General features: G+C 47.0%; 1 protein-coding gene across 2 annotated transcripts in view; it reads left to right on the forward strand.

The window, feature by feature from the left end:
• The window catches only part of LOC144829326 (protein AF-10-like), a 1339974-nt gene extending 1325031 nt beyond the window's left edge, over nucleotides 1–14943 (forward strand). For both annotated transcript variants that reach the window (XM_078688368.1, XM_078688367.1), the window contains exon 14: nucleotides 14346–14943. The gene's annotated coding sequence lies outside the window, so the exon portion shown is untranslated. The remainder of the gene's footprint in view (nucleotides 1–14345) is intronic.
• The last annotated feature ends 10490 nt before the right edge of the window (nucleotides 14944–25433 follow it).

Consider the following 25433-nt stretch of genomic DNA (forward strand, 5'->3'; position numbering starts at 1 on the left):
CTCTTAATACATTACTAGTCACTCTAATATGGGGTACTGGGAGGCGCCGGATAGGTCTCCGGAAACTACAGCTAGGGACTAGAGACGGAGGGCTAGGGGTGCCGGATTTCAAAAGCTACTATCTGGCCAGTCAGCTTCAATGGCTCTCCTACTGGACGGCAGGGCGGAACCTCCACGAAATAGGCTACACACCTGACAGGCTAGACAAAGGTGAACTACATACATTACTACTCCTGCGGAGCCGCATCCCTGCGGATGGTCACCCGCTCCTCCGCACGAGTTTGGCGTGCTGGCGAAAGGCCCTGATATACACAGCTCCAACAATAGCGTACGCGGATAATATCCCCTTATTGGGAATCCCGACGCCACAAGGTAGACTCACTAGTAGAACAATACGCCCCTGGCGGGAGGCTGGGGTGACTGATGTGGGTGATTTTTTCGGGGATGATAATCTTTTAGACCACGCCGCCTTTCAACAGGCTACCGGTGCCCCACCACAATCGTATTTGCTACACGCCACTGTCACACATTTCATACGCACCAGATGGGCGCCACAGCGACTTCGACCTCCACAACACGAACTGGTACATCTACTGTATTACATGGGCACAGGGGGCCACCTAGTGCGCTGGCTGTACACCTGCATCAGGGCACATGCCGCGATTCCGCTCACGACACTGAAACACTCCTGGGAGCAAGACACGGGAAGGATACTGACAGAGAGGGAGTGGCAGGCAGCACTGGAACATCCTAGGAAGGTCTCACGAAACGTTAGATTCAGATTCATACAGGTGATGATATTGCACAGGGCTTACCTCACCCCAAAAAGACTACACCTAATGTTCCTGGATGCCCCACATAGATGCCCGCGTTGTGGGGAGAATGATGCTGGGTTTCTCCATATGATCTGGCATTGCACGAGACTTTGAGACTACTGGTCGGAAATATGCAGGGTACTCCACACGATCACGAACCTACCAGTACCGGTCGAAGCGCTGCACTGTCTCCTAGGGCTGCGTAGACGGCCCAAACCACAGAAAGCCAGACTGAAGCTATTGGACTTTGCCATGCTATTGGCAATACGAGCATTGACTATGAGATGGAAATCTCCGAGAGCACCGGGATTACACACATGGCGATTGGAGGTATTGAAATGGGGCAGAGCACAGGGGACAGCCCTTTGGAGGGAGGAAATGCGAGGTCATAGGAAATATCCTATATCCCAGGACTGGGAGGTCATGCTTATAGCGCTCGAAGAGATGGATCTATCCTTGGCACCGGGGCTTAGCTCACAGGGTTAAAGAACGGTAGTCAGGGACTATAGAGGTGTGGCCTGCCGCCCCCCACAACCCGCAAGACTGTTCCGGGGCACGCTACTTATCATGATACGCGAAGGCCGGTATAACCTGAGTTCAGAAATTGAGGGTTACGCAAGAAACCAGGAGACGGGGAGGGGGGGAATTGTCTGGGGGGGGAGGGACGGATAGGGGTGTTGAGTTAACCATTTGTTGAAATCCCACGACACTGCAGCCTCTGTATACGGAAGAGTATATTGGATATGTTACACTACGTGAATGGCCTACCTGTACTGTAGATGGCTCTCCGTTTGGGAACCGAAAAGAAGAAGTGGGTTTGTATGTTTAGAAGGGTAAAATAGAAAACACCAGCTGATGCATTGTGGAGAATATATACTGTCATTGTTTGAAAAAAGCAGCTGTGAATAAAGAGTTAAAAAAAAAATCCAGCTACTCTCGAGTGCGGGCACTTTATGTCCTTTATAGGATGGGATTCTCTGACTGCTTTCAGATTTGTTCAGAGCAGGAACTGACTCTGGCATTTGTTTCTGGGTTGTGCGGTAGATGTGCTTGATGGCAAGCTCGTGCTAACAAAGAAAATGTATTCCTAAAGTCTGTTCCTTTCCCCCATGGAAAGTTGGAAGTGTGTTTTCTTCTTCTTTAAACTTCGTGAATCCTCTGTCTGAGATTTCAGGTTCATTCCTTCAACTTACCTCCATGTTGGGGTTTCTTTTTACCCAGACCATGTGACTGGGGTGATGTAATTCTTCCCAATCCAAAATGTCGTCCTTCCAATCTGGATTACTATTACTGACCAATCCATCATAATCACCTTTCTTCGTCTTTAGTCACTTCTTGTTCCTCTATCCTCATTTCCTGTTTGTTCACTGTATAAGGTGCCTGGAGTTGCCACTGTGAGTTGCAATTGCTCCAGTATCTGTAGTCAACATTAGTCTTAACATTTCTAGAAATATGAGCTGGTCATAAATAATAGCAGATTTTTTCAAGCTCTTTTTTTGTTCCGTAGTGGGGAAAAAAACATGTCCAAGAAATAAAGGAGATCCTAAAACCTTTAACATCTAAGGCTCATTTTTCTGAAATCAGTTTAGAGTTTGTAGTCTAATACAACTTCAGCAACAATAGTTCTCCCAGAACGAGTCACAAATCCAACAGGCATCGCTGCAGCTCCATTGTGGTACCATTGCATAGCAAGGACGCTATAGAGCCCAAGAGAAGAACTAAGGAATGATCTAAAAAGTGCCATCGCATCTTGAAATAATTTGAGTGTTCAAGGATTTATGAAACTGGAATTTTCTTGTTGGGCGCCATTGTGTATTGCATTCTCCATTGATGCAAAGGCTTTTGCCAGGCAGCTTCTAAGTTCAATGACCACCACTAGCTTTTTCTTCCTTGGAAGGGGATTTGGAATATTACATCCCCACAACTGCTGAACCTTGATCACTTGGGTTTAAAGTATGACTTTTGATGTAATACAGATCATTTGTTTTGGCAACTGTGGTGATATGAGTTACAGTGTTACTAATGGTAATAAATCTGAAAGAGACACATAGTGATAGATTTCTTATCTTAGAATTACCCCCAGGCGTCAGACTGGATCTGGAAAGTTTTTCGTCAGCATTACCCCTGTGCATCGGTAGGTGTCGTCATGCGGCTCTGCGTGCGTCGGTGGTGCCGAGATGACATAGCTGGAGCTACTTAGACACGCCCACGCGCGCTGACATCAGTTCTTTCTTTTTCTGCACCAGCAAGCGCAGATCTGGGAGGAGCAAGTACCCCCAGTCAATTTTTGACTGAGTTTTTCGAGGCCTTTTACCTCATCTTTTTGAGTATTTTGACTCCTGGTTTCGTAGGGATGCCCAGTTTCAAGAACTGTGGGGACTGTCATCGCATGATGTCGGTGACGGACCCCCACCGCGTGTATCTCTGCTGCCTGGGGCACGACCACGACCCCAAGTCGTGCCCTGACTGCCGGGCCATGGCGCCGAAGACTTTGCGGAACGGTCCCGAAAGTTGCTTGAAGTCCGGCAGTCGGCTCCGCGCCACTCGAGGTCCTGTGGGAGGTCGAGGGACCGCTCGCGGCATCGTCATCACCATTCTTCTGGATCTAAGTCTTCGCACTCGGGGTCAGGTAAGTCTAAGCATTCCAAAAAGAAGTTGAAGAAGCATCGTCGCTCTTCGACTTCCCCTCGCCCATCGCGGCTGAGGGTGCGAGGGGTTCCTGCTTTGCCATCTCCGGCGGCTCTGGCCCCGGTGCCGCCGGTGGCTCCGGACCCAATGCCGCAAGCCCCCCAGGGATCCATGATTGGACCCTGATCGACGCCGGTTGACCTCGTGACACCTCCACTGGCGCTGATCTCCCCGTCCCTGCTTCCGATGTCGACCGCTCCTTGGGACAACGTCGTCCCCAGGTTCAGCCCTGACCCGGACACGGTGCTGGGTCGACGTCGCCCGACGCCAATACCGACGCCAATGGGGCCTTTTGTGCCCTATATCCGTCCTCCTTATTTTGAGCTTGGTCCACGGACTTCGGAGGAAGGGGAGGACTGGGAGGGGTCTGAGGACCGTCTAGCACAGGACTGTGCTTATGATGAATGAGGACTGGGCAGAGGTTTTGGGGCAGGCCAGTGGACTTGACACATCACCTGACCTTGGCATGCTGTCTCCTCTTACAAGGGCTACGGAGGAGGGAGCCAGTTACGCAGTGGTGTTGCGTAGGGCAGCCGAGGCTCTTCACCTCGAACTCCCTACGGTGGCCGTCAGGGCTAACATCCTGACAGAAGTGCTCCAACTGGCGGCTACCTCTTCGGAGCCCTTGCTGCCTTTTAATTAAGCACTTTCAGACGTTCTTTTGGGCACCTGGTCCAGGCCCAACACAGGGGCTCCTGTGGATAGGAACGTGGCCCAACGCCATCGCCCGGCTCCCGGCGACCCCCTCTTCCTTACTCAACACCCCACCCCTGAGAGCTTGGTTGTCCAAGCCTCAACTTCCTATAGCGCGTTCCCTACCGCACCTCCGGATATGGAATCCAAGAAGCTAAATCAGCTTGGCAAGAAGCTGTTTTCATCTGCCAGCTTAGGGCTGCGGTCGGTGAACACCACATGCCTCTTGGGCCGTTATACCCACTCTCTGTGGGATACGGTTGCGCAGGTGCTGCCCAACTGCCCAGAAAAGGCCCAGGCAGTTCTTTCCCAGGCGATTGCCGCCGGGAGAGACGCGGTGAAGTTCACCATACGTTGTGGGCTGGATACCGCTGACTCACTGGGCAGGTAGATTTCCACGACGGTGGCGCTTCGGCGCCACTCCTGGTTGAGGACAACTGGCTTCTCAGGGGATGTCCAGAACACCTTGATGGACATGCCCTTTGATGGCATTCGCCTTTTTGGCAACAAGGCAGAGAGTGCGTTGGAGCACTTAAAGGACACCCGGGCTACGGCCAAGTCCTTGGGCCTGTCGGCCGCTCGGCCTCCTCCGCCTTCTGCTTTTCGCTCCTTTCGTGGCCACAGAAGGGGCGCCCCACAGCGTTCACAGAGCCACAGGCTACAGCAGCAACAACTTCAGCGTGGCCGCGGACGTGGGAACCGTCGAGACGGATCAGGGGGCCAGCGGGCGTGCCAGTCCACCACCACCCCCGCAGCATGCTCTTCGAAGCCTTCCTACTCCGACCTTTCAGGCCCATCAGACGCTAGTGGGTGGACGCATACGCCATCATCTCCACCACTGGCGCAACATCACTTCGGACAAGTGGGTGCTGCAAATTGTCTGAAAGGGCTACTCCTTCCCTTCAAGACAACCCCTCCAGCCATACCACCTCCGTGCCACCGCATGTCAGGGGATCACTTGGCACTTCTCCAGCAGGAAGTTGCAGCCCTCTTGGCCAAGGGACCATCAAGCGCATTCCAACGCCAGAAGTGGATGTATGTCGTTACTACGCATGCTTTTACAACGCACGCCTTTACCACGCAGGTTTTACAACGCAAGTCGTTACATCGACTTGCGTTGGGGGGCGCTGGATAGTGAATAGTTTAATTTACTATTCCAAATCCAGTCCCCGTGGATAGTAGGGAAGGTTTTGGATAGTAAATTAAACTATTCCCTATCCTACAGCGCCCCCCAGCGCAAGTCGTTGTAACGACTTGCGTTGTAAAAGTTGCGTGGTAAAGGTACTGCGTGGTAAAAATTGCGTTGTAAACGCTGTTTCCCCCAGAAGTAGGTCATTGTTGTTATTCCCACTACTTTCTGGTTCCAAAGAAGGACAAAGGCCTGCGTCCTATCTTAGACCTTCGGAACGTCAATCGCTTCCTCCGGAAGGAGAAGTTCATGATGCTCACATTTGCTCAGGTCTTGTCTGCCCTGGACCCACAAGACTGGATGGTGGTGTTGGACTTGCAGGACGCATATTTTCATATTCCCGTCCAGCCTGCCCACAGGCGCTACCTGCGACTCATGGTAAGCCATGAGCATTTTCAGTTCACCGTGCTCCCCTTCGGCCTTACCAGCACCCCTCGGGTGTTCACGAAAGTGATGGTGGTGGTCGCAGCTTATCTGCGCAGATCAGGGGTTTCAGTCTTCCCCTATCTCGATGGCTGGCTGTTGAAGGCGGGCTTGCCCCAGGCAGTTGTCTCCCACCTCCAGACTACGGCCAACGTCCTTCATTTGCTGGGGTTTTCCTTCAATGTGCCAAAGTCGCACCTGATTCCCTTGCAGAAGCTCCTCTTCATCGGAGCGGTTCTGGACTCTGCGAGGTTTCAGGTTTATTCTCCCGAACAGCGAGTCCGGGGCATTCAGGCTATGATTCCGATCTTTTAGCCTCTGTCCCGGGTTTTGGTCAGGATGACCCTTTGGCTGCTGGGCTTGATGGCCTCCTGCATCCTGCTTGTGGATCATGCCAGATGGCATATGCGGGCTCTGCAGTGGGACCTGAAATTCCAGTGGGCACAGCATCAGGGCAACCTGTCCGATCACGTCCAGATCTCGGAGGGACCTGCACAGCAGTTGCAGTGGTGGCTCATGAATCGCGATTAGGTCAATGGCAGATCCCTCTCCCTTCCCCAACCGGAGCATACAGTTGTGACGGAAGCGTTCCTTCTGGGATGAGGCTGCCACATGGGAGAGGGGGAGATCAGAGGCCTCTGGTCTTGGGCAGAGTCCAGGCTCCACATCAACCTGCTGGAGCTTCGGGGAATCCGACTTGCACTGAAGGCATTCCTCCCCTCTGTAAATGTAAATGTATTTCGACTTATATAGCGCACGAATCACCCGAAGGTCTCAAGGCGCTTGCTTAGGGAACCCGTCCTGGTATTCCCCTGTGAGATACCCCGGCAGGGTATCCACAAGGTGAAAGCCAGGCATCCCGCCGCGAGGGGCCGTAGTGGAGATTAAGCAAGCTATTGCCCAGAGTCGCAGAGTGTGACCCCGTGAGTTGAGTAGGCACCGGAGCGAGAATTGTCGAGTCCGTGGAATTTTTGAGCCCGAGACCCGCCGAGGCGGGGAATCGAACCCTGGTCCACAGCCGATCTCAGCTTCCGGATCTGCCGACTCTAACCACTGAGCCACGCTTCTCCACTCTGTCATGGGGATAGTGTAGGTGTTCACAGACAACACCACCGCCATGTGGTACTGCAACAAACAGGGCAGCGTGGGGCCGTGGACCCTATGCCAAGAGGCTCTGTGCCTCTGGGCTTGGCTGGAATATCAGGGCATGTCCCTGGTGGTTCAACACCTGGCAGGTTCTCTGAACGTCAGGGCGAACAAACTCAGCCGCCGGTGCATGATTGATCACGAATGGCGTCTGAACTCGAACGTGGCGTAAGGTCTCTTTCAGCAGTGGGGAGAGCCTTGGTTAGATCTATTTGCCTAAAAAACAAAAATGTGTGGAGGGTCGGGGGAATATTTAACGACCTGTCTGCTGGCGCGGAAAGTCGTGTACAGAACTGACGTCAGCACGCGTGGGCGCGTCTAAGTAGCTCCAGCTACGTCATCTCGGTGTCAACGATGCACGCGGAGCCACATGACGATGCCTACCGACGCGCAGGGGTACTGCTGACGAAAAACTTTCCAGATCCAGTCTGACGCCTGGGGGTAATTCTAAGGTAAGGAATCTATCACTACTAATGTTTCTTACAGATATATCGTTACCAAATGTAAGTAACTTGTGCTTCATGAAGTGTGTTCTGTTATACAACCAACCTTCAAGAGGAAGCCTCGACTGATCAGCTGTGCTACCCTCGGAAGGTCAAATGCAAAGATACTCTATTCAGTCAGCTCACAATAGTAGCTGATCACTACAGTATCAGGGACACAAAATCTGCCCAGATATCTGACCCGGTTTTCGACATGTACAAGATGACCAAATGTGGGTTTCCCCAGATTTCAGTCATCTGTCTTTGTTGGATGTTACAGAAGTGGTTCAGAAGAACCAGTATTCATCATCAAGCCTGTTAGTATCCTCTGTGGCTATGTAGTTCTCAAAACAGATGTCAATTCAAACGCCTGTAAATTGATCCTCGAATTACAAGAAACCAAGTGAAGGTGGTGGCCAGAAGTGACACTTTTTTTGTTGAATTCAAGAGAATTGAGGGTTTGTAGCCTGTCTGTTGATATTTACAGCTCAAATTGTAGGCAAAGCATTTTTGATCTAAGGAGATCACTGCATCACAATAGCGTACCTCGAGGATTGGAGGATGTACTTTCTTGAGCATTTGCAGTTTTGCCAGCAGTAATATTGGTGTGGGCAGAGTGAAGTCTAAAGTCACAAATAGCGGTTCAGATCCTAAGGCTGAACACTGAAAAAGTAGGCTTAGTTAGCACAGAGTGATCCTCATCCCATGAGTTTTGAATGTCAATGTAAGTTTTAAATTGTATTTTTGGTTGGATCAACACATTGGCAATTGCCTGGTGCCATGGCATCTTTGTCTTCCTTTACCTTTGTTTTCAAAGCATTAACAAAGAGGCCTCAATTACTCTGCTCAGACAACTAACCATAAATCTAGATTTTATACTGGGGTTAACTCAGTCTTTCTCTTCCTTTGTTGCAGCTTCCCCAACTCTATCTGCCGGGTTGGAGTCAATCACACGTAAATTCAGCCCACAGGATATGGTACATAACGTGGTTGACTGGGTAAGCCCCCTTCAGCCATTAGCTCATGGGTAGAGTTAGTGCCTTTTGTTTCCCTCATTCAGGCTTTGGCTTGTTAGGTAGGATGGCTCTCAGCATTTTATCTGCTTACGGTCTGATTCTGCCCTCAAGGGACAACCATTAATGGTAATCTGTTAACATTTGGCAACCACGTCCTCCTGGTGAACGGCTGACTGCTGCACATAGAAGGCCCAGGTCCTGCTGTCCCTGGACTCCTCATGAGTGGTTTACTGCTACTCACAGCAGTCCTGACCACTGCTTTGGCCCACCCTTCTTGTGAATGGTACACTGCTGCTCACAGTGATACCTGTTCCTGCTCGATCCCATCTTCCTTGTTACCCTGGTTCACAGGCGTATTTGCTTTATCTCTGTCCTTCCTGTGGTGCAAGGCCTCTAATGATCCATACCTCAAGGGTTAGAAAGACTATATTGTGCTGTGGGGGGTGTGGCCTGATGCTAAGATTGGCTGATACCCCACCCAATGGCTGACTGGCAATTTCACACCCAAATGCTGCAGAGAGCCACCGCAACAAATGTCTATCTCATCCAGACATCATAATATCCTCTCATCACATTGTCACTTTTTTGTGCTTTTCCTCGCGATAGACCAACCTGCACAAGGAGGTACAGTTTTATTGGAAGAAATGTGGGAATGCAGAATGGTAGGACATTTATTTTCCATTGAATTTCTCTATATTTTTGGCTTCCTATTGTAAGTCAGTGTGCAGAATAATCACTATGCATGAAGCATTGTTCTTTGGTGTAAAAGTGCATGCAAGAAGAGATGACTTCTATTTTCCTAAATTGCGCACTCAAATTCTGGCTATTCCACTTGTCTGTATTGTTTTATATCTATATCCGATGGCGACTTCTAGGCACAGATTCCTTACCTTAGAATTAACTCCAGGCATTAGATTAGATCTGGAAATGTTTTCATGAGCAGTGCCCCTGCGCTCCGGTAGGTGGTGGTGTTCGGCTCCGCGTGGTGTCGTCGGCGTCACCAGAAGTGACATGCCTGGTGCCTATGTAGGCGCCAACCCAGCGCGCTGACGTCAGTTCTTTTATTTCTGTGCCAGTCAGCGCTGATCTGGACAAAGATGTCAGCTAGAAAAGCTGGCTTTAAGACCTATGGCATCTGTCACTGACAGATGTTGGTGACTGATTGCATCATGTTTGTCTCTGGTGCCTCAAGCACTACCACAATGCTAACACCTATGTCGACTGCTACGCCATGCACACCAAGGCCTTGAGGAAGCGTTCCCTCAAGTTCTTTGACGCTCTGCGTGTGATGCCGAAACAGTTTCCATCCTAGTCGAGAGGAAGGTCCTGGGATTGGTCCCGGAACGGAAGATCCTCATTGCACTTGAAGTTGTCTTCGGGTAAGTCCCACCGTAAGAAGAAGAACAAGAAGTCGAAGTCATCTGACGATATGAGGGGGCATCGCCATGCGAGGCCTGGCTCCGCGATTCAGCCTGGGCAGCTTCGCACCGCCCCAGGTTTCCGGGAGCCTGAGCGACCCCTGCCCAATTCTGCGAGTTTTTTTAGGCCATGCACCTTACATATGGGATTTGGGTGGGCCATTCCTGATGATACAATTGAATACACTCCGTATATATTGAATTACATCATACATTGTATGTATAGTAACAAAGAGGACTATTGCTACATTTTGATATACTACACGATTGCAATTATTTTGTATATTGTTCTTGTCTGGTGTTTTTTTTATTTGACTGAGCATGTGATGAATGAATGAAGTATGAATGAGACATACTTGAGGGTTTGTTGAAAGTCTTGTAGGATGATTGGGGTGTTAGGTTGAGCAACATTGACAAAGTATGTGTTTATTGTATTGTTCATGTACTTGTGTTGCTATTTCAGTTTATACTTCAATATTATTCATATGTAAATACAGTGTAATGAGTTAAAAATAGAAATAACACGTAATAAATATTATTTTTGTTATTTAGTATATCTGGTTATTTTTGTGGGCTTGAGATACTTTTGATTCTATGAATGTTCATATATGAAAGTTAAACCAGTATAAAGTAAGAGTTGCCAGGTTTTTATGGTTTCTCCTCCTACAGTGGCGATGGAAGAAGGACCTTCTTTTGCTATGCTGCATCTGCCATTTAATGAAGCAGCCCTCATGGACGTCCTGCTTGTTTCTTGGTCCAAATGCCACACAAGGTCTCCTGGGTGCAGGACGATTGCCCATCACCGCCTCCCCCCCCCCCCCCCCCCGCCCCACCCCCCCCACACACACACACACACACACACACACACACACACACACACGGGACCCCTCACAAAACATCCTTCCCTGGAGAGTTTGGTTTTCCAAGTCTCCACCTCCTGTGTAAATCCTGGTGCATTTTGTACAACTCCACCGGATAGGGAATTCAAGAGGCTGAACACCTTAGGAAAGAAAATGTTTTCTTCCATCAGCCTGGCACTGCGGTCCTTGAACACCACATGCCTTTTGGGTTGTTACCCCCATGCTCTGTGGGATTTAGTGGTGCAGGTGCTGCCTATGGCCCAGACATTGCTGACAGGCGAGATTCAGCGAAGTTCACAATCCAATGTGGGCTGGATTCACCCGACTCGCTGGCCAGAGCGGTTTCTTCATCGGTGGCCTCACCGTGCCATGCCTGGCTGAGGAAAACTGTCTTTTCTAGGGATGTCCAAGTGTCACTTATGGACATGCCCTTTGACTCCCGTCTCTTTGGAGACCAGGCAGACTCGGTGCTGGAGCGTTTTAAGGACAGCAGGGCTACGGCTGGGTCCTTCAATCTCCCCATGGCCCCTCGCCAACCCCAGTCTCCTTTCACAGCCATGGAAGGGGCTTCCAGCCATGTCTTTACAAGCCCAGCCAGCACTGAGCGCATGCTTCCCAGCCTCTGCGTGGCTGAGGACACAGTATCCATAGGCCTGTGGGTCCAGCAGCCAGAGGTAGGGCCCATCCACCCACCCCCCTCTGCAGCTGCAGCCTCTAAATGCCCTCTCTCCATAATGGGCACCCAGTGGGAGGCATGATACGCCATCACCAGTTCCACTGGGGGTCAATAAATTTAGACCACTGGGTTCTTCAAATTGTCCGAAGTGGCTACTCCCTCCCCTTTATGACCTTACCTCCACCCATGCCACCCACTTGTGACAAGCTGGCAGAGGATCATCTTTCCTTGCTGAGCCAGGAAGTGACCGTTCTCTTGTCCAAGGGAGCCATAGAGAGATCCCGATGCCAGAAGTAGGTCATGGTTATTGTTCCCACTATTGTCTGGTGTCCAAGAAGGACAGGGGCCTTCCTCCTATCCTACACCTCAACCCCCTCAATTTCTTCCTCAAGAAGAAGTTCAAAATGCTTACACACACTCAAATCCTGTCTGCTCTGGGCCCGGGAGACTGGATGGTAGCATTGGACTCACAGGATGCATACTTCCACATTCCCATCGTGCAGTTCACGGTGAGCCACAAGCATTTTCAGTTTGCCGTCCTCCCTTTTAACCTTACCGGCGCTCCTCGGCTGTTCACCAAGGTGATGGCGGTGTTTGCAGCTCACCCGCAAGATCAGGGGCGCAAGTCTTCACCTATCTTGATGACTGACTTTTGGAGGTGGGTTTGCCCCAGGCTGTCTTTTCCTACCTACAGACTACGGCGGACCTCCTGCAATTGCTAGGGTACACTACCAACGTGACAAAGTCACATCTGACTCCCTGTCAGATGCTCCCTTTCATCTGAGCTGTTCTGGACACGGTGCAAATAGGTTCTTGAAAGGTTTGCAACAAATGTTTCCTCCTTCTCCCTTCATCATTCTTCATGGGACCGTAAGCTTTTCCTAATGTTTCTGATTTGCGCTCCCTTTGAGCCCTTGCACAACTGTCCTCTCTGGCTCCTTACCATCAAGACAGCCTTTCTGTTGGTAATAATATCTGCCCGGAGGATCAGTGAGCTTCAGGCTTTGTCATCCAAGCTTCCATACCTGAACAGCTACCCAGACAAGTTGGTTCTTTACACTAGAGCTTCTTTTCTGCCAAAAGCTGTCACTCCTTTTCATGTAGGCCACTGCCTACCTCTTACACTCCGCCACATCCCTCTAAAGATGAGGAGCAGCTACACCTACTGGATCCAAAAAGAACATTGCCATTCTACCTTGACCGAATGAGAGTGTTCCCGAGTGGACAACCAACTTTCTGTGGGGTACGTCCGAGTGAAGAAGGGAAAGGGCATGCAGAAGTGGGCCATCTCCCAATGAATCACGCTCTGCATCAAGATCTGCTGCGCATTGGCCAAGTAGCAGCTCCTTGAGGGTTTGCATGCTCTTACCACGAGAGCTACGGCTGCGACCCCCGCATTAGCACATGGAGTTCTAACCCTGCCAGACAGGATCGGCTTCCCTGCCCACATTCATGAATTGCACATTCATGTAGCAGTACTGCCAGGATAGTCAGGTCCGTCAGGACGGCCACTTTACTCGTTCGGTCCTGCAGGACTTTCTAGTTTGAATCAGTTTCGCAGACCCACCTCCGGGGAGGTATTGCTTGGGTATTTTTTGTAAAGTATGGAATCTGTGGCTAAAACTCTCAATCAGATGAACAGGTTACTTACCTTTAGTAGCACCTTATGTGGGAGAGACTTTATAGCTGCAGATTCCTTACCGACTAACCCATCCTCTCAGCAAACGGATTTCTAGGGACAGGGCTATTCTTTCAGGGCCCTCTTTCTCCATACCAGTAGTCCGTGTTCTCCGGGGCTCCGCACTCTTGGCACAGAAAGTTGTGAAAAGAAACTGACATCAGTGTGCTGGGGTGGCATCTTTATAGGTACGGCACACGTCAAATCCGGCTTAGATGAAGCAGATGATGCCACGTGGAGTCGAACAACACCATATACTGGCACACAGGGGTATTGCTCACAAAAACATTTCTGGATCCAGTCAGGCACCTGCAGATAGTTCTAAGGTAAGCAATCTGCAGGTAGATAGTCTCTATCTGATGAGACGTTACAGAAGGTAAGTTACTTGTTCTTCACAGGCCCTGGGTAAATGTATTACTACTTTAAGTTAAATACATGTGCCATTTGGGTGTAAAGCCTATTTTACCATGTTTAAAGGAGTGAGACCAAGTACTTTAGCACTGGTTAGCAGCGCTAAAGTGCACAGAATCCTAAAGCCAGCAAAAACGAATTTGAGGAAACAAGAGGTGATAAGGCAAAAGGTTTGGGGAAGATCACACCAAAGGCTGTCGGGTTTAACAACTTCCTGTACTTAAACCCTAAAATCCCCTTTTAGCACTAATATTCCCTGCAGCTTAAAAACCCATACTACCATGTAATGCTACCTTTTCCTGAACCCTAAAGAAGCATTACTACCCCTAAACTCTACCTTCCCTGAATCCTTAAAACTGCTTACTTCCCCTAAAAACTATCCATCACTAACCATAAAAATCCTTACTGCGCCTTAACACTAGCAATCCCTATACTCTTTAATACCCCTTAGCAATATCCACCCCTGAATCGTAAAAGCCCCTTGACACAACCCTGAAGCCAAAAACCCCTTACGACCTCTTAACACTACCCATACCTAATCCCTAAAAGATCTTAAGCCCCTATACAGTGTGTTGAAAACGTAAAGTGTTTTAATTTAGCACGATGTAATTGTAGATTTATTGCAAAATATGCGTTGTCATGCGTGGGGTTGGAAGCGTTGTAAGAGTGCAGTACTGTTGTAAATACTTACACAATCGATTTGAGTATTGTTTGTACCTCTGCAAACGTTCTGAGTTTGAGATGAGGTTTGGTTTACTTAACGTTTTTGATTGTTTTTTTAAAATATATAGTTTTATGAGTAAGTAATAATGTATTGTCTGCATCAGTATGTTTTTATTTATTTCCCCAGAAATCTGAGTGAAAAGTAGACTCCGTTTTACAAGAAAGCGACCACTGACTGTTTTGGAATTGAACACTTTGTGCTGTCTTACTTCATACTTGAGACTGAAGAATTGTTGTGAATTGCACTTCTCAAGACTTTGAAACCAATGATCTTATTCTACTTTTGGCTGTTGTAAAGCATGCCAACATATAGGTTATTTACATTGTCTCTCTCAGTTTTCGAGGTGTGTCCCTTCACCTGCCAGACTAGTTTATGTTCCTGTTTATTGCCACGTGAAATATCCGATAATGGGTGGATCTTTTTACTGCTTTATGGCTCAGTGAAGGACTATCCCGAATGAAGAACTGATTTTTTTAATTTATTGATATTATATACACCTCTTTCTGTCACTGGAGGGGACTGTTTTGTGAAACAATTCTTCTGTTACCTTTCTTACTAACTTTTTACGAAACTGTTACGAAATCAATCCAAAGCATATTACACTTTCACCATGACGTTGTTTACCTCAGAATCTCGCACTTAAAAGCAGCTGTTTCAAGTTACGCTGTACTTGTTGTAAGTTTAATAAAGATGTGCTTTCTAATAAATATGAGTTTCGAGGGTTCCCTCTTTGGGTGTGTGTAACTTATTTCGCTGCTGAGGCACAATAGGTAAAAGGGGATGCACTTGCCTACACTGTTGTGTGTCTTCACATGCATATTTTCTTCCTGCTAATTCCACACCTTATTTGCAGCCATGCCAAGTGTCACTCGTCGGGGTTTAGACTAAATTAAATAGTTACTGTTCCGACATGTTTTGTAACAGCTTAGAGCTCCACCGATCGCTTGCGATAAATGTGCTCACATCTAAATTATTTTGAAGCACTGCACACAGAGACGGACCCAGTCAAAGTAGCTTCTAGCTTCTGCTGCCCTATCTAGGATGACAAGCTTCGAGAATAGGCAAGGGTTGAAGGGTAATTCCGCATCATAGCCATGGTGTTCTGTCACGTAGCTGGTGCGCTACAGCATCTTCCTGCTCTCTGCTGCGTCATTGGGTTAAAGAGCCAGGTATGGTTGTCTTAATCAACTGACCACTAAACTCGTGGTGGTCATCTGACCTGCTGAGTGCTCACTAAAGCCGACTTTTCACTCTCGGTACATGACTTTTAAATGCTCAGTGAAGTCTATTGCTCTAGCGACCTTGATTTGCATCTTCCAGAGGAGGACAACGCAGTACATAACACCACACCTGTGAGCAGGTAGTGGATGTCCAAGGAGACATTTGCAAAACACAGGTCACTGTAGCGCCAAGAACATGATACGTGGCGAGCATCACTGTGCATTATTCCACTGGCCCAAGCTGTGTGTGTTACTGTCCACCCACTCTCGTCAGCCCTTGATTGCACTGCACACTGCTGGCTTATCCATCCCTGTACCCTAAACTCACGGCCCTCCAGAACTGTGCCCGCAGCCATTGCTGGCTCATCCATCTTTATACTGTAGGAAGCTGGCTCTGTATCTACTATCATTCAAACAATAATGACCTGGTCCACTTAGGCAATATATACTGTTCAATCAATGTATCTCTAGTTGCAATATTTTAACAACACCCTCCCATTCTTTTTTGAAACCTTGGGGTAGAGAGTACAATGTTGTCATGCCAAAATTAAAAAGCCTCCATCCCTTTTAAAGACAGTCAAGAAGAAAATTCACCAACAACACAGTGTTTGGTGAAGAAAATTGTGAAAGAGCGAGATGACCCCTCACGGGCGCACCACCAACGGGAAACCTGGGAGGTACTCACCAGTGTTGCCCTGTTATCATCATCGGTGGTCATCAAGCTTTGAAGTAAAGTGTCCAAAACAATGTGTAAGTGGATTTTAAAGTGCAATTTGTAGTGCAGTGAAAGAAAGTGCAACACACACAAGACAAAATAAATAGTGTAATGCGACGAGATAGGGTCTGCACACGTATGCAATCTTTATTCTCTTTCTTAGTGCAGCCTATCAAATTAAAAAAAGCAGGAAGTGGCTATCAATTATATAGCCTACTACCATATGCCAACATGTTTCATTGCCTTATAAATTTTTGGGCAATTTCTTCAGGGCTAGTAATTTTTACCACTGCATCAAATGTTGGACACTGTTGATTTAACATGCACAAATTGTGTATATAAACCCCTTGCTTTTGGGGATCATCCAGAAAATGTTCCTGTTCTACTACAGATGCTGCCCAATTTAATTCTGATTTTGCTGCTAATTGGGACCTAGACCATTTTCTGACGCGGGCATACTCTGTGTAACCTTGCATTTGAGAGCCTTCATGGCATTGACTTTGTACCCCTTATCGTTGAATTTTTGTATTAAAACCCCTTAACAGTTCTTTGATCTAGAACTCAGTAATTGAGTGAATCCTATTATATAATAAACTGTTTTATTGAGCTTATTCAATTTTTTTTGGGTAGGTGCCTTGATGCGGTCCACACATTGCCTCATGGAATCGAGGTTCAAAACCATCTCTGATCCATTAAATGTGGGAGGTTTGATTCAGGGAAATCTTTGAAGTTCTACATTTTGCGGTACCATTTTGATTCCACAAATTTTGGTACCAGAGGATAGTTGCACATTAAAAAGCACCTCCTTACGCTAGAGGGGTCCTCTGTGGTTCCCCACTCCCTCTAGCTGTCTTTGTAGTCCCTAATCCTTCTCTTTGCCCAGTCCGTAAAGATGGTGGATTTTCTTCATGGAGTTTCCCAATCCTGGGAGTTTGCCGAGAACCCCGAGTTGTAGTGCTGCCCCTGAGCAATTTGGAGTCTAAATATGAATAGGACGGAATGATTTTGAAGACTGATGGTGATTCTAGAATGTCTATGTTGAGTTTTGTGTTGTCAAATGAATTGTTATGCTATATGTGAGGTGTTTGGCTATGCAATGCTTATTTTGGGTTCTATTAGTGGTATGATCATTGTTGTTCTGACATATTCTCATTTCTGATTTTTGTTTGCAAAGATTTTGTGTTATTATTTATTGGTTGGTTATCAGATTCATCAATATCCAAGATCTCGAGATATTGTGGTTTACCTGTTTGCATACAGTAGTGTGTTTTGTGAGGCGCTGCTTACACACAAAAATGGCTTTCTGAATTAAGGAGTTTTCCTTGTCAGGGTTGAGCCTCTAATTTAGGTTGGTGTCTTTGCCACGTGCGGCAAAGGAGTAATTGCATTAGCCAGGGTGGATTGCCGGTTGGCGGGTTTGCCAGTGTGAATCGGGTTGATCAGCAGCACCTCTTCCAAGGCTTGGTTCTATTGTTTGTGAAACTTGTTTTACTTAACTTTCTTTGTACTACCTGAGGCGATATGTCTTATTGCAAGGTATTTCCATGGGCAATCGCAATCAAGGAAGGACTTGATGGTTAGGACTTTAAAAAATATTGGAAAATGCACATTTTAGAAATGTTGCAAAGGCTTTGTGTTCTAGATATTTGGTCTGTAAAAACAAATAATCGGGGCAAGTGAACAACTACCATCATGAACTATGCAATATGCATATAATATTATATTTTTTTTATATAACATGCAATATTATAGGCCCAGACAGCATAGAAGAAAGATATTTGGGTCTTTTCAGGGAATACATGGCAGCGGAGAGGGAGAACAGTACTGATCTTGTTTCGGGGGACTCCGCTCTGGATGTAATTGCTTAGCGGAGTGTGTGTGGTGGGGTTCTCTGCTTTATTTCTTTTGAGATGACTGTGCAACTATGATTGATTGTGCCCACTGCAGTTGTATTCTCTCTTCTTTTTTTAACAGCTTTGAGAACGTGTTCTCCTTATAGTACTGTTTTTGTCTTTTAAATTGCTAACTGGGAATTGCTGGGAACTGGGAATTGCTCCTATCTGTGATTCCTCATATTTAGAGTGATGAATAAATTATGCAAATTATTCTGTGTTGCTGGTTCGTAGGGCGCTCCATATAGGAGCTGCCTCCCACCTAAACTTGGGAACTACCCGTTGTTCCTTTTTTGCATAACGTATGTGGCACTCTAAGCCTCAATAGGTATTGTTTTGACTTGTACTGGGTGCTCACCTTTACCGCTCTGAAAAGCTCATAACTAGAGTGTAACACGTGTCGGGGGATAATTTTGTTTACTCCAGGTTGGCTTGGGTGATAATTTACCAAACCAAAGCTGTAATACTGTGCCTGGAGTGGTAAAAGGCTTTTGTCATTTTCAGCTAGCTATGGGTGGCACTAGCTAATCCTATGGTTATAGACTTTGCTGTACAAACAGAAAAAGACTTTGGGGCGGATTACAGTGCCATCATCCTGGGGATGGGGACCGCCAGCCTATAAAGTGGCGCTCCCACATATGGCACTATGCCACCACGACGGTTGTAAGTGTCATGTTTTCCATTGCAGCGGGTGCTGCTGGCTGCAACACCCACTGCAATGGACAAAATCCAGGATTTGCATTTCCCTGCACTACGCGGCAGGCACCATGTGGTGTCTGCCACTTGGTGCAGGCAAATATAGGGGGGCACCATAGGTGCCCCCCAAGTGCACAAACCAACAGCCCCTGCACAAGGGGGGCCTGCAATGGGCCCCCAATGGCCATCCCCGCCAGCCTTTCCATGGCAAGTGAACCACCATGGAAAGGTTGGTGGGGAGCCAGCATTGTCATCTGCCTAGCAGGCACCACCAGCATGTATTGCATGCTGAGGGCCTCCGCTTGACCGGCGGGCTCTATGAGCCCGTCGGATTTCTGGCGGTCAGAGTTCCCAACCGCCACGATCCCGCACGCCATTATAATATGGTGGGCAGGAAATGGCCACAAGACAAGACTTTTCAAAAATATCTCTTTTGCCTCCTTCTCACCTCCTAGATTATCAGGAATCTGAGGATGAAGGTCAGTTTGGCCCTGCCTACAGCCCCTCTCAACTGAGAGTGAAGTGGAAGGAATCGGATTAAGAGGATCAGCCAGATAATCCTTCAACATACTTTGAGGGTGACTACTACTTTTCAGAGAAGCGCTCGGTTCCACAACACCTGGATACCTTCCAGGAGCACTACCCGTAATTTGAACAGGAGAAGGAAGATCTTCAAGAACCCTCCATCAATGTGCCAATGTCACTAGTTACAGACTTATGTTACATGCTAGATGACTACCACAAGCGGTTCCCTAAACACAATGTGGTCCAAAAATCAGTTTCCCGCCAGAAGGCGCCTGCCATGACTCCAATTAAGGAAACCCGACTAGCTCCATCAAGACAGAAGTCCTTACCTCCTGTGCAAATCCCAACTAGGGCATCGTACAGTGGAGACCAACAACTGGAAGAGGGAGAGATACAAGTGGACACTGATGTCCATGATGAGTGGATGGATTCGGCAGCTTCCATGATCTGCTTGAAAGAGCTTCCAAATGCTTCGACCTTCCTATGCTAATCAAGCAAGCATAATGCTTCTTGTATGATTTTAAAGCTTCCACTTAATGTTCGGTTGGGGCAATCCCTATTATCGACTTCTTGTGGCAGGAAGGTATCAAACTAAATGAAAAATCCAGCATCTGTGCCAGCAGTCATTCCAAAGCTGGATAAGAAGTACCGAGCGCCAGAAGACTCACCGACATGTCTCATTGGCCATCCGAAGCCTGATTGGGTAATAATCGATCTAAAAACCCTGCTTCTTCATGTACCACCCCGCCGGACAAGGAGGGGCATAGGTTGGACAATATTGGAAAAAGATTTTCCGCACTGGATGCTACCTACAATGCAATGGCTATTCTTGGAAGGTACGATAGGCGGATGTGGTCGGACATTGTCCCTTTTTTGGAATTCTTGAGGGAAGATCAGAAAAGGAGGCAAAAGAAATCCTTTCCAAGGGTGAGAGAGCTTCATCGGAAGCCATTGATGTGGCTATGGACACTGCCTCCACCGCCTTTAGACAGATGGCGAGTGTCGCAGTGTTGCGCAGGTAGGGTTGGTTGAAAGCACTACTTTTTGACTAGAAGTCCAGGCGAAGGGGCTGGACATGCCATTTGATGGCAAGAATCTGTTCAGTAAGCATGTTGATGAGGCACTCCAGGCTATCAAACCTGACACGGATACGGCAAAATTCTTAGCCAATTTACAACAGAAAATGTTCTCTTCCTTTCGGGGAGAAGAAGAGGCCAGTTTGCAGCTTCGTCCCAGCCTCAACAGCGTTTTCAACCCTATTACCAACAGGGTTTCCGTCCTCAGTACTTCGCCCAGTCCTTTCGGCAGACACCTGCATCAACTTACTCCAGAGCTCCAACTCGAAGACGTCCCGCTTCGGGAGGTAAATCCCATGACACAGACAGGAGACAATGAGACTCATCAGGCACCCGCCACTCCAGTCCCACCCTAGAATTTCTTCAACAACCTCCAGATTACCCCTCAAGAAAGACTGTTCACCGCCATCTGGCGCTTCTCTAAAGGGAAATAAAACTCCTTCTCGACAAGCAGGCAATCGAGATAGTGCCACGCTGACTGCGCAACTTAGGATTCTACTCACACTTTTTTTCTCATAAGGAAAAGAACTGGAAAATGGAGGCAGGTCATGGACCTCAAGTTCTTGAACAAGTTCATCAAAAGATAAATGTTTTGGATGCTGTGGCTCCAGGAGATTCTCCTTCTCTTGGATTCAAGGAATTACATGACCTCTGGACCTTCTGGCTGTGTACTTTCACATTCCTATTCATCCAAAGCACCGTTATCTCGGGTTCCAAGTGACAGGGTGCCACTACCAGTTCAAGGTGCTGCCCTTCAGGCTAAAGTCTGCGCCCAGGGTATTCACCAAATGCTTAGCGCCAGTAGCAGGTTTTCTCTGGTGTTTCAGTCACCAGGTCCTTCCCTACCTGGACGATTGGTTAATGAAGGCTCTGACTTTTCATGGTGCAAAAAAGTCCAAGAGTGCCTGTGTTCGCCTTTTTCACTCTCTGAGTCTCAATCTCACGAGGAGAAGCCTTTGATTCTTCCTTCCAGGTCTCTGGTGTTTCTGGCAGCAAGATTAGACACCGAACTCTCAATGAGAAGTTGTCGGATCAGGAATCTCTTTGCCACAACAACCTGTTTGGATCTGAAGGCAGTATTTCTAGGGCTACGTTCCTTTCAAGGATAAAAGGTTCTTCAATCCTTGTCCGCACGGGCAACACAACCACAATGTTTTACCTATAGAAACAAGGAGGGACGAGATCGCCGGGTCTCTCAACTCTGGCGTAACAAATTCAGAATTGGTTGATTCGCCACTAATCTCATTATGAGTCCAACACGTTCCAGGAGTGCTCAACGAATGGATCGATTCGCTCAGCAGAGATTCCAAGCAGTTTCATGAATGGGAATTGCATGCCGTTCAACTCAAAATTATTTTTTAGTGTTGGGGATCGCCAACCCTGGATCTGTTTGCTACATTTCTCAACATAAAATGTGAGTTCTACATCAGCAGATTCCCTCAAACTGGTTCCCTAGGGAACGCCTTTCATTTCTCCAAGGAAGGGACATTTGCCTACGCGTTCCCTCCGTTCCCACTGACACCCAAGGTCCTACAAAAAATTAAACTAGAAACTTGCTGCATCATTCTCATTGCCCCAGCGTGGGCAAGGCAATACTGGTTCACAGAGCTGTTTCACCTATCAGTCAGAAGTCTCTCTCCAGTTCGTCTTCCCCCCTCAGAATGTCAGCTTTCTATGGACCAAGGCCAGGCTATTCATCCGCAAACTCAGTCCCTTCACTTGTCGGCCTGGCTCCTCAATACACTGAGTTTGAGAACTTCGATATTCCTGAGGGGTGCTGTTCCATTCTTAACAAGACTCGTGCTCACTCCACGGTCAAATGTTTCTCAGCCAAATGGAGAAGATTCTGCTCCTGGTGTGCAAATCCCTCATGCCACTGCGCTCTTCATCTTTGGAGGAGGTTTTGCCATATCTCTTGTCGCTAGCAAAAGCTGACTCTCTCATTCCTCCATAAAAGTCAATTTGCCCGAGATTTCAAGGTATAGGAGACGATCAAACCAATTGTCCCTATGGTCCTGCAGGTTGGTGAAGGAATTCATGAAAGACCTTTTCAGAGCCTAACCGTCAGATCGGCCCGTTCCGGTGCTCTGGCAATTGAACATTGTGTTGTCTCATCTCATGAAAGAGCCAATCGAGCCGATTCACAAATGCGACATAAAATTTCTATCTTGGAAGGTGGCTTTTCTCTTCGCTATCACGTCGGCTAGACGTATTAGCGAAATTGAAGCTTTAACAGGTACAGAACCTTATCTTCAATTCCAGCAGGATAGAGTGGTGCTACGCACTAATCCCTCGTTCATACCCAAAGTACCTACCACGTTCCATCTCAATGAACCTGTGGTACTGCCTTCATTCTTTCCTGCACCAGCAGAGAGAGCTCTGCATTCCTTGGACATCAAACTATGTTCAAAGTTTTACCTTCAAAGGACGAAATCTTTCCACAAATCTACTCAATTCCTCATTGCCTTCCCTACCCTTAGAAAGGGTCAGGCTTTGACTAGAGCTTCGATTGCTTGCTGGGTTTCTTCTACCATAACATTGTGCCACGAAAGGGCGGGTCGCCCTCTTCTTTCCAAAGTGACTGCTCATTTCACGAGGAAGATGGCAACATCCTCGGCCCTGTTCGCTGGAGTGTCCCTGCCAGACATCTGCAGGGCAGTGACATGGACAAGTGTCCATACCTTTACAAGGCATTACTGCCTGAACACTTTGCGAAAGACGGATGCTGCGGTTGGCCAAGCGGCTCTCCGTCGTCTGTTAGCTTAAGGTAGGCCTCAGTTACTGAGGTTCATTAAGAATTCTTATTATCATTATTATGTTTATTACTATTTTGATTATTATTATCATCTCTACCAAATCTTGTTTTTGTGTGTATAGTATATATGTATATTAATATTTATATATTTATATAATGTGTGTGTGTGTGTATTTTATGACTGTGAAAATTACGTTATTTGTCTCATGGTGAGATGGTTCACCAGTCTTCTCCACCTACGATTGTGGTTACGTACTGCTTACTAGTCTGATTCAAGTATGTGAATCTAAAAGATACAATGCTGTAGAAAACACAAGTTACTTGTACACTGTGGTTCTCCAGCATTGATATCTTTTATAGATTCACATGCGACCCTCCATCCTCCCCTTACAGGTACACCCTTCCATACCTCTTTTATTTGTTTAACTACACTCGTGCTCGAAATCCGAGGTATGGTGGCTCTGCAGGGGATGGATACTCAGGGGTGTGTGATGTGATTTGCTGGAGTTTGGATGTTCCTAAATGATAACTGGTTACTAACTACTGTTGATTCTCAAGGGAGACTGTCCTTTTAGCTTTCCACTGCTATTTTACTGTTACTGAGGGACTCCCACCATGACAACGGGGAAGATTCAAGCATGTGAATCTATAAAAAATATCAATACTGGGGAACTTAAGTGTACAGGTAAATAACCTGTTGTTTTTAGCTTGCCACCGCTTTGCACTGCCACACATAATGCATTTGTTTTTGTGACCTGATGCTTTATAGAAATATTCTGCACACACTTGTTATTTAGTGACTCTTAGGATTCAGTCTGAACATCTCATACAAGGTCGAACAACATGATGTACTTTTATCTTGTGCCCGGTTAGCAATATCTCCTAATGTTTTTAGGCATAACACGGTAGCACAGCTGCAGTTTTCCAACACAGTGGTTCTTATCATATCAACCATGTCTTGACCCCTTGATGGGCAGAGAGAAGAATTCCAGCAGAGAGACTGGTCTTGGAATGGAGGCAGCAGTCTTGCGTAAACTGTGTTTACACCTATGATGTGGGCCACCTAACTACATATACTAGGTATGGGGGTCTGTTTCCTAATCCCAGAGATCAATAATATATCCCTGTGCTCACATAGTGAAGGTAGGTCTAGATAGATCTATTATTTGCCATGGTTTGGTGTTCATTGTATACAGCCTGCTAGTAATGTTGATGACGTTGTTCAGTTGTATTTGTTTACTTATCGCAGCACACCTGCTTCAAAATAGACTACGATAGTTTCATAAATATATTGTAAATGTCCTTCGTGTCTTTCTTTTGTTTACTATGGACATGCATGAATGAGAAACGAAAAGTGATGATTTGTTTCCACAGTTCCAATGGGAACTATAGGTCCGTGATATAGTCGCATGCTGCTCAGGGAGGGTTAGGAGTTCAGGTGAGATCTCTGAGCTAGTCAGATTGGGGCCTACAGGTACTGACGCTGTAGAGAGACTCAGTCCCTACATTCTAATGTCCTGTTCTCCCAAGGCAGAGTTCTGCTTCCCAGTAGAATCCCTGCAGAATGGCGCCACCAGCAATGGTCTGATACTTACTCAGTGGGTCTCCTGAGTAGTGCTTCAGCGTGTCCATATTACCCTTACCTAACACCAGATACTCATATTTGTGTTTGCACTTTGTTTCCATTACTATTTTTATAATGACACAATGGTCAAATGCTGACAATTGCAGACCTGCAGTCTTTGTACATGTAACTTTGCATGGCCTTGACGTTGCAGCTGGTGACTTTATTTTCGTGGTTGAAGCCCAACATGGAAATCAGTTAGTCTTATTCTTGGGTCAATTTTTCAACTGTGAATGTTAGTACAGGAGGATTTCCTGAATACACTAATGTTATTCCACCACAAACATACAGAGCATATCTGCTCTTAGAAAATCCACTTTCACTTTGGGAACATCAAATTTGTTTCCATGTAACCTGATGCACGTATTTAATCCTGTATGCATGGGCTGCCTCAGTAATGAAGAGGCCATCTGGCCAGTGTTGGCTGGGTATATACCATACTATAATTTACAGAATCTCAATGTTAATAAGTTACAGTAATTATACACCGGTGTAGTTGGATTTTGCAGACGCTTAACTCAGTATGTTTCGCTCACCTTGCTGGCTGGCAGCAAGGGCCGGCCTGGCAGGGGAAACTCAGTTGCCTGCAGTACCAACCATAAGTCCTGTAATTGTTCATTCAATTATGGGCAAAATGTCAAAAAATCGTAAGGAAATTCCTTTTTCTTTTTTTTTTTTTTTTTTTTATTTTAAAAGTTTTTTGAGAAAGTA

This window comes from Lissotriton helveticus, chromosome 4_1 (assembly GCF_964261635.1).
Source record: "Lissotriton helveticus chromosome 4_1, aLisHel1.1, whole genome shotgun sequence".
In the NCBI taxonomy this organism is placed as follows: domain Eukaryota; kingdom Metazoa; phylum Chordata; class Amphibia; order Caudata; family Salamandridae; genus Lissotriton; species Lissotriton helveticus.